Source organism: Tupaia chinensis, unplaced genomic scaffold (assembly GCF_000334495.1).
Source record: "Tupaia chinensis unplaced genomic scaffold, TupChi_1.0 Scaffold000129_1, whole genome shotgun sequence".
Classification (NCBI taxonomy): Eukaryota; Metazoa; Chordata; class Mammalia; order Scandentia; family Tupaiidae; genus Tupaia; species Tupaia belangeri.
Window position 1 is genome coordinate 783,600 of NW_006159598.1, and position 9,816 is coordinate 793,415.

Below are 9,816 nucleotides of genomic sequence, written 5' to 3' on the forward strand. Positions count from 1 at the left end.
CGCACACATATCCAGCATGCGTTTTAAGCCTCCAGGCCCGGGACTTGAACAATGGTCAACTAACTACATAGGAGTCCAGCTACATAGCCATTACTCCATCTGCTGGTCCCGGTCCCATATCTTTTTCCCCCCCCAAGAATTATTTTAATGAACTTTATTTATTCTAAATTTTGACCTGGGGGTGATGGTGGTAAGTGATTTAGCAAGCTGCCAGGTCCGGGACTCAAACTGCAGTCCACCATGTGAGAGTCTAGTGCTCTTAACTACCCCATTTTTTTTTTTTTTATAAAAAAAAGTTTATTGATTGATTTTTTTCCATGAGTGAGGAAGAGAGAGAGCTTTCCCAGCAGCCTTCACACGGTGACCCAGCCCCAGTCACAGCCGGCCGGGATCACAGGTGCACACGAACGCACACGCGCAGGGCGATTCCCGCATGCGACCCAGGGCCCTTCTTGTGCGGCCTGCTTGCATTGCTGCTGGGCCACCCTGGCCCCGTCCTGAACCCCGAGGGGGTGGTTACACACGTCTACACGCTGGGTGAAGTGACGCAGAGACCTGGCACACGCACGTACGTGGAAACAGACACACGTTAGAGATGAACAGAGGGGCCGGCAGGTGGCACGGTGGTTAAGGGGCTGGACTCCCACATGGCCGGCTGCATGTATGAACCCCAGACCTGCTGGCTTGCTTCCTCACCTCCCCCCTGCCCCACCTCTCTCTGGTGAGTATGCATGCCCTATAGCAAATTTTAAAATAATAATAATAAAGAAAATAAAATAAATAATTCTTTTTCTCTCTCTTCTGTTTTGAGGTTTTTGCCTTAGGACACATGCACTCGCTGGGAGAGAGAGAGAGACAGACAGTGAAAGAAAAAGTGAGGAGTCACCCCTCGGGGGTGGCCACACTGTAACCCTTTCTTCTCCATTCTCTTCCTGGGATCTTAGGCATGCATGCATTTGTACCCAGCAAGATTTTCTTTTTTTCTGTTTTTGGAGAGGTGCGCTCGCCAGACAGACAGAGAGAGACAGAGAGACAGAAAGTGAGAAATCATCCCCGAGGGGGGATGGCCACGCTGCAATCCCTTCTCCTCCACTCTCCTCTCAGGATCTTGGGCACGCACGCACACGCACCCAGTGTGAGTTTAAGCCACCAGGTCTGAGACTCGAACCGCAGTTGACTACATGGGAGTGTGATTTTTAAGCTACCAGATCAAGGACTTGAACTGTGATTGGCCATGCGGGAGTCCAGGGATGTGACTGCTACACCATCTGCTGGCCCGACACAAATAATTCTTAAAAAAAAAAGAACATGAGACCAGCAGTTGGCATAATGGTTACTTGGCTGGACTCCCACATAGCCAACAACAGTTCAAGTCCTGGACCTGGTGGCTTTTACTCACGCCAGGCGTGTGTGCCCAAGATCCCTAAAGGAGAATGGAGGAGAAGGGATTAAAGCATGGCCATCCCCCCTGGGAGGTGAGTCCTCACTTTCTGTCTCTCTGTCGCTCTGGAAAGTGCACGTGTCCGATAGCAAAATTCTCTCTCTCTCTCTAAAAAAAAAAAAGAGAAAAAAAAATAAAAAGAAGAACACAGAATCAGAACTACAGTCGAATTGATAGTATGGTACCCATGTCAATTCCCTGGTTTCCATGTTGGCTACGGTTTTACAGGATGTGGTCCTTGGGGGAAGGGGGGGGAAGGGCACATGGGATTCTCTGTGCAACCTCCTGTGAGTCTGTCAACATCCCCAAATAAAAAGTACAAAACTCCAGAATCTAATGTTAAACTGAATGCCTCCCTCGTCCTAAAGAGAGAGCTATGCTTAAGCAGAGGGCCTTGGTGAACCCAGGGAACCAGGAAATAGTCTGAGGCAGGAGTAACAAATGAAATTGGTTAATTGCTTATTGCCTGTGACCCGCAGCTCCCGTGACAGCCCTCGACATGACAGCCCTCATTACTCGAGGTACTCGTCCCCTCTACCGGACTCCAGAGTCCTGGTGTGGCTTGCTCATTACTCTGCCCAACCGCCAAGCATGGTGTGCAGTGAATAGTTGATGAGTGGAGGGAAGGATGGATGGAAGAGTGGCCGTAGCTTCTGCCCTCCATAACTCACTTTCTGGTAGGACAGGCCAATGGAGCAACCTGAACTCAATCTGTGTGCTTTTCTGAAGGAAATCAAGGGACATGATGGAATCCTAGCCATGGAGAAACTGTTCCAGGCGGGTGGGCTGTGTAAGCTGGGGCCTGCAGGTGAATAGTTCACCAGGTGGATGGGTGGTGAGAGGTAGAGGTAGCAGGGAGGTGAGCGGTTCTGAGTGGAGGCTTGCAGGGTGGAGAGGGCAGTGACATGACAAGCAGGGGCCAGAGCTGCTGCAGGGACATGAATTTTACTGAGGGTGCTGGGACAGGAGCACGATTCCAGTAGGGGAGAGGAGTCCAGTGTAATTGTGAAGAAGACACACACACCAAAAAATGAAAAACATCCCATGTTCATGGATTGGAAGAATCAATATTATAAAAACATGTATAATAACTGATGAATTTGTTTAATGAGGGAATGGCAGTGGGGTTGGATGCTTCCGGGAGGAAGACAGAGAGATGACTGGTGATTTTAGGAGAGAAAGGTTTCGGTGGTGTGATGAGAGTGGAAGGGGACGGTGGGTCGAGAGAGAGTGGAATGGAGGAGACCGGAGGTAGATGTGAGGGGGAGGAGAAAGGGTGTTTGCTCACTGAAGGCTGTTTATGATGCTTAGAACAAAACCAATTTCTAGCTCCCATTAACTGAGTGCTCAGCACAGCCAGGCTCTGGGCTAAGCCCCTCTTGCTTTATTTATTTATTTATTTATTTTTTGGTTCGCTTAAACTTGAAACATAAAACTTACCATTCTAACCACTTGTAGGTACAGTTCAGTGGGATTAAGTACATTCACCTGGCTGTGTAGTCATCACCACCATCCGTCTCTTCAAACTCTTCAGAATCCCCCAGTGAAACTCTGCATCTAGGAAAGGACTGCTTTCCATTTCCCCTCCCTCCAGCCTCTGTTGACCGCCATTTTATTGTCTTTCTCTATAAATTTGACTCTTCAGGGTATCTCCTATAAATGGAATCACACCATTTCTCTCCTTTTATGTCTGTCTTCTTTCATTTAATATACTGTCCTCGAGGTTCATCCATGCTGTAGCATGTATCAGAATGTCCTTCCCTTTTTTTAAAAAAAGAATTATTTATTTATTTAATTCCATTTGTTATTGTTATTTAAATTTGAAAAGAGAGAGAGAAGAAAGAGGAAAGCAAGAAAGCGAGCTACCAGGTCCAGGACTCCAACCATGGTTGACCATGTGAGAATCCAGTGCCTTTAACCACCATACCACCTGCCTGCCCCCAGTATGTTCTTCCTTTTTAAGACTGACTAATATTCGGTTGCAGGTATAGATCACATATTTTTTTTTTTTGGGGGGGGGAGGATTTTGCCATAGGGCGCATGCCCTCACCAGAAAGACAGACAGAGACAGAGACAGAAAGCGAGAAATGACCCCTGAGGGGGGATGGCCACGCTGCAATCCCTTCTGCTCCATTCTCCTCTCGGGATTTTGGGCACACATGCTCATGCGCCCGGTGTGAGTTTAAGCTACCAGGTCCAGGACTCGAACTGAGGTCCACTACAAGGAAGTCCAGTGACATAGCCATCACGCCACCTGTTGGCCCCAATCACACCTTGTTGATCCAGCTAAATTCTTATGCGCATTAGCATCCTCCCTCCATTTTCCTTCCTTTCTCCCTTCATCCTTCTCTCTTCTTCCACCTTCCTTTTCTCTCCTCTTTAATTCAACAGATAATTTACCACACACCTACTACATATCGCACAGGGTTCCATGCACTGGGAAAATAAGAAACAAAATATCACCCCCAACCTGGGACCAGCAGATGGCGTAATGGTTATACCACTGGACTCCCACGTAGTTCATGGTGGTTCCAGTCCTGGACCCGGCGGCTTCAAACTCAGGCTGGGCGCATGTGCATGTGTGCCTAAGGTCCTGCGAAGAGAACGAAGGAGAGGGGATTGCGGTGTGGCTGTTGTCCCTGGGGGTGACTTCTCCCTTTCTGTCTCTCTGCCTCTCTCTGTCGCTATGGTGAATGCATGTTCTCTTAAAACCAACCAGCAAACAAAACAAAAAAGACAACCTAGATCCCTGTGCTACTCACGCTTACATTCTGGAAGAAAAAGCAAGTAACAACACAGCATACTGGGCCATCGGAAAAGTCACGACACGTTTTTGCATAGAAAAACACACACACAAAAGGCATCCTGACTTTTCTGATGAGCTAATATAATTCTATGAGTTATAAGGGCTTAGAAAAGGGACCAGCAGGCATAGTGGCCCTGAAGCGAGTCTGTGGAGAGAGAAGGCCAGTGTGGTGGGGCCCGTGAGCGAGGGGAGAAGAGGGGATGAGGGCAGTGAGGTCGTAGGGAACCCCAACTCCACAGGATGGGTCTCGTCCGGCCCCCACTTTGCAGACTGGGAAACAGGCTGGGAGCCGGGAGGGGGCTTGCCCAAGGCTGCCCAGCTGGTGAGAGCAGGAGGCGGCATGCAGACTCCAGGACGGTCTGAGCCTCCACCCCGTGACCTTAACTCTCTCTGTCGTCCTCAAGCAGCAGTCCACTTGGTTTGCACGCTGATCTGTGCGTCCAGCGTGGCTTTAGTGCACCTCACACTTACTGACCTGCCGAGGCCTTGCCCAGTCGCGTGAGAACGCTTACCCTCCTGCACAGAAAGTCTATCGCCTGCCCAAGGTTGCACAACGCTAAGTGATGGTGCCCTGACGTGAGCCCAGGCGGAGGGCTCTTAACCGCAGCACAGATGTCCAAGAACAAAGGCGTGGATGGCACAACCCGCCGAGCGGTGGGATTAGCCTGAGACAAGGGAAGGACGCCTCTTCCATTGTTCCAGGAAGGAAGAGGGAAGGGCGGTGAGGTCGCAGGTGGGGTGTGGGGCCGGTGGCAGGAAGTCACAGCCAGGCCTGTTGGGTGGCTTCTGCTTCCTCCAAGGAGGGCACCTGGGCGGATGCAGCTGAAGATGGCAGAGGCGGTGCCCAGGAGAAGCTGGTGGCGATGCCTTTCAAGGGGCACCTCCTGAGCAGTTGAACAGTGTCCCCTCCAAAGCCTGCATGGAGGCAGGGGACACACGCAGGACTTGGGCTCAGAGTACTGAAGCAGGCGCTCTCAGCCAGGGTAACAGGGGGGCATGTGGCGAGAGGGCAGTGAAGACACAGGGGCTCGGTGGGGAGGCTGCATGAGGAGGGTCAGGCGTGTGAGCTGGAAGAACAGGTATGGCCGAGCCTCCCACGGCACCAGAAGCATGGGAGGCTGTGGTCAGAGAGTAGGAGGTGGGATTCTGTGGTTTCAGAGGCGGGGCCTTTCTGGGAAGAGATAGAGGCAGGTGTGACCGTGGGGAGGACAGTGGGGAGGTGGGCTCTGGCTAGGGAGGGCTGTGGGACCCAGAAGTTGAGGCCCCCCTTTTCCCGGCTTCCGGCTCCCTGCATCCATGAACACCTGTGTCTGTCTCCGCTGGCAGTGACAGGCAGGCAGGTTGCCTAGCGCTTTACCTACACATTTCATTTAACCCTTGGGGAAGCTCCATGAAGCTAGCCCCTCGGTTCCACATTACAGGCGAGGAAACCCGGCCTTAGACAGAAGTAACTTCTTCACGTGGCAGAACCAGGACTCGAACCCACATCCTTTAGCTGTTATACACATCACTGTCTCCAAACCTGTGTCCGTGTCATCGAGGACAGGGAGTCTGTTTTCCCTAGAACAGCCTGGCATAAGCGTGCATGCAATGAACACTGTGGAATGAGCCAGGGGATCCTTGTCTCTGTCACCCCCTGGGCCCTGGTGGGCTCTGGGTTGGCAATTCTTCCAGTACCTGCCACGTGCCCGTCTCATGTAATTCTCCACCAGCCCCGTGAGGTGCATGCGATGACCCTATTTTACAGATGAGCAAGGTTGGTTACAAAGGCCAGGTGCACCATGAGCAAGTGGCCAAGTGGGGATTCGAACCCCAGCCCTGATTTGATGCTGCTCTGGTGCTGATGTTACATGTCGTTGATTACCCAAACTCTCTCGTAGCCTCTCGGACACTGCCATGTCAGCACCTGTGTCTGCTGCGTGCACACCTGGGCCCGATGCGAGATCTTTACCTCACTCCATGATCTGCCTTTATTTCTGTCTAAGCTCATAGTTGGCCCCACTCCCCAAAGTCTCACCTGTGTGAATAAAGGTCGCCTCTTCTCCCCAGCCGCTCAGGCCAAAATCTGGGAGTGGCCCCTGAGTTCCTCCTTGGTGCTCTGCTCCCTCTTTGGCACTTCCTGTCATCTTAGCTCCAAAATAGACAGCGAAGAATCCACCCACTCATCTCTCAGTCACTCTCATCCATACCACCTTTATCTCTCACCTGCACAGGTGCAATAGCAGCCAGGCTGGTCTCTCTGCGCCGAGGGCTTGACGCCAGCGCCCCCTCCCACCTCATGCCAAGTCCATTCTCTAGTCAGCAGCCGACATCTTCTTAAAACACAAAATAGTACTGCATTAAAAGCTGCTTAAACCCATCTGTGAGTCGCCACTGCATTTATAAGAGAGCCTAATGGCCTCCAAGGCAAATGAGGTCCAGCTTTTGTCTGTCCTTCCAACCTCATCATCATATCATGCATTCCACATTGGCGCCAAGTGCTCCTTGGATTTTCTGAACATTCTGGACATGGTAGACGTCATCCCACTAAAGAGCCTTTGCCTTTGCCATTGCCTCTACGTGGGACACACTTCTACCCCTCTGCTCACCATCATCCTTCGAATGCCAGATTGAAGGTCACTTCCTGATCATCTTCTCTAGAGTTGACATTCCCTTCTAGTTTTTATCTCAGTCTCTGGTTGGTTTCCTTTCTTCACTTGATTTTAATCTATAATTGCCTTATGTGTTTGCGCCCTTGTTAATCGTTGCTGTTGTTTTCTTCTTTCCTTCTTTCTTCTTTCTTCCTTCCTTTCTCTTTTTCTTTCCTTCCTTCCTTCCTCCCCTCCTTCCTTCCTTCCTTCCTCCCTTCCTTCCTTCCTTCCTCCCCCTTTCTCTTTTTAAATTATTTTATTTAACCTTATTTATTTATTTTTAATTTGACCAGAGAGGGACTGAGTGAGAGAGAGAGGGAAAATGAGAAAGCAAGCTACCAGGTCTGAGACTTGAACTGCAGTCAGCCATGTCACAGTTCAGCGCCCTTAGCCACCACACCACCTGCCAGACCCTCTCTCTCTCTCTCTCTCTGTTTTTAGTTTGCTATAGGGCTTGTGTGCTCACCAGAGAGAGACAGAGAGGGAGAGAGAGAGAAAGGGAGAAAGAACTGCCGGGGCGGGGGTTGTGAACACACCACGATCTCCTCTCCTCTGTTCTCCTCTCAGGCTATTAGGCACATATGCACATGCCCACGCACACACGCCTTTCAGCCCACGGAGTGTGGGACTCAAACCATGTCACTGATCATAGGGATCCACTTGCCTTAAGCACCATGCCACCAGCTGGCCCTGTTGCTTTTTCTATGGCACTAACCACCACCAGGTGTCTCTTGTGTTTTATTTACTTTCTTTTCTTACATTGATTGATTGTGACTTCTACAACTTGAGTGCCAGCTTGGACCCGCATCTGCACCCTGGTGCATGGTAGGCACTCAGTAAATGGTCTCCTTTGTCTCCCACGAGGTTTCATGAGGTTAGGGACCGTCTTCGTTTTCTCCTTAGTGCTGGTGCTGTTTGGAACCTGGCCATGTGGCTGGGATTCTAGGGAACAGGCTGAATGAGGGACGGCCTTGGAGCCCGATTCTCTCTGGATCTCTGTACCCACTGCCTGTACCTCTGCAGGTCTGCCAGCGACCCGCAGTTACCCAGCCCTGGGAGCGTGAGGGCAGGTGGAAGGGGGTAAGCCCCTCTTCCTGAGATCGCAGGGGGAGAATGCTTCTGACTCCCTGAGACGGGTGCTGGAGTTCCACTGTCACATTCCCTCAGAGTAAGGGTGCTTTGTGTTTGCAGGGCCATGGGCTCGGCCCCTCCGTGATGACGGGGCGTCCAGTCCCAGCGGCTCCCCCTCTGCTGTCCATACGCAGCACGGCTTCCTCCCGCAGGAGAACCTCGCTGCTTCCTGCGGCCGTCTGCAAGTCGCAAACCTCCTTATTTTTGTTCCGTCTGCTTGGGAGGGATTCTCCTGGATCCACACCATCCTTGAGTTCTCTCTCTCTCTCTCTCTTTTTAAGTTTCTTTCTTTCTTTGGAGAGAAGGGCAAGAGATAGCTTTGACAGTTATGCCTTTAGGAGGGCTTTGGTCTCTGGAATGGATCCGTTTCTAACAATTACTGCCCCTGCTGAGAGTGGGCTACAGAGGGCGTGAGGTGATCAAGGCTGACTACGTAGGAGTCAAAGAGGCTCTTCCTGGCTTCCTCTCGCCCCTTACCCTGCTTTAAAACAACAACACACAAAGAACAAATCATGCATTCCTCTCTGCCGGCTACCCAGGATCACGGGCTTGCCTGCTGTGGTCAGGTCAAGCCTGGATTTGAACCTGGGACCTCCCCTATGGCTCCAGTACCACATGGCCACGCCCAAGCACGCACCACTGTGGCTGGGCCACCTCTGTGTTCTTGTAGCAGCTTTTCATGTGCATAAGACACACCGCAGCGGGGGCCAGCAGGTGGCATGGTGGTTAAGGTGCTGGACACTCCCACATGGCCGACCAGCGTTCAAGTCCTGAATCTGGTGGCTTGCTTTCTCACTTCTTCTCTCTCACTCTCACCCTCTGTCTCTCTCTGGTCAAACTGAAAAAATAAATGAATAAATAAAATAAAATAAATAATTATTTAAAAAACCAAAGCCACACCGCAGTGTCGGGGAAGATTTCCAGCTGCGTGCTTAAGTCTCCTTCAGACCTGGTCCCACCATCCCAACTCCCTGACCATCGCCTCAGCGTGGGCTCCATACCCAGTAATGGGAATCCGCCCAGCCTCCCAACTTCTGAACCTTCCCACCGCCAGTCTTCCCTGCGCCCTCCGCCCTCTGTGGTCTACAGGTATCACTCCCCCCGCAGCCGTTGCTCAGTGTCCCCTGGCCTGCGGGCCTTCGCCCTGCTGTGCCCCGTGCTGGCTGTGCTTGTCCCTCACTCGCTCATCTTCTGGGTCTTGTTTTAGACACCTCCTTCAGGAAGCATTCCATGACGCACCCTGCGGAGTCCGGCACCCCGCCTCCGGGATCCTGTGTCCTTCCTGAGCCGTGTGGTGGCACGTAACCCTGAGTCTGGACCTGCTGGTGTCCATCCCCGCCTCCCCTGCAGGATGGGAGCCCGCTGAGGGCAGGGGCGGGGCTGGCCAGCTGCTTCCCCACTGCCCCGCAGGGCCGCTCCCGGGGAGTATTGGGAAATGTTTGTGGCGTGAATAAAGGGATGACTCTGATCACTCTTCTTGGAACATGGCTGCCATGTCACTCAAGGCGAAAGCAGAACCGGAACCTGCCCCCCCTCACCCCTCCAGCCGGTTCTCCCACCTTGGAGCTCACACTTGCTCTTCCCTCCCCCAGGAATGCTCTGCTTGGGCAGGTCCCCTTCTCCTGAGGGCCCCATCCATCCTGCTCAGGTAAGTGTGACACACTCCCCACACTGTATTTATTGCTACTAGGCTTTCTTTCAAAAAAAAAAAAAATTCCATTTTCTTCTTCTTTTTTTTTTTGTTTTTTTTTTTTGGAGCGGTTTTTGCTATAGGGTGCGTGTGCTCGCTAGACAGAGACCGAGACAGA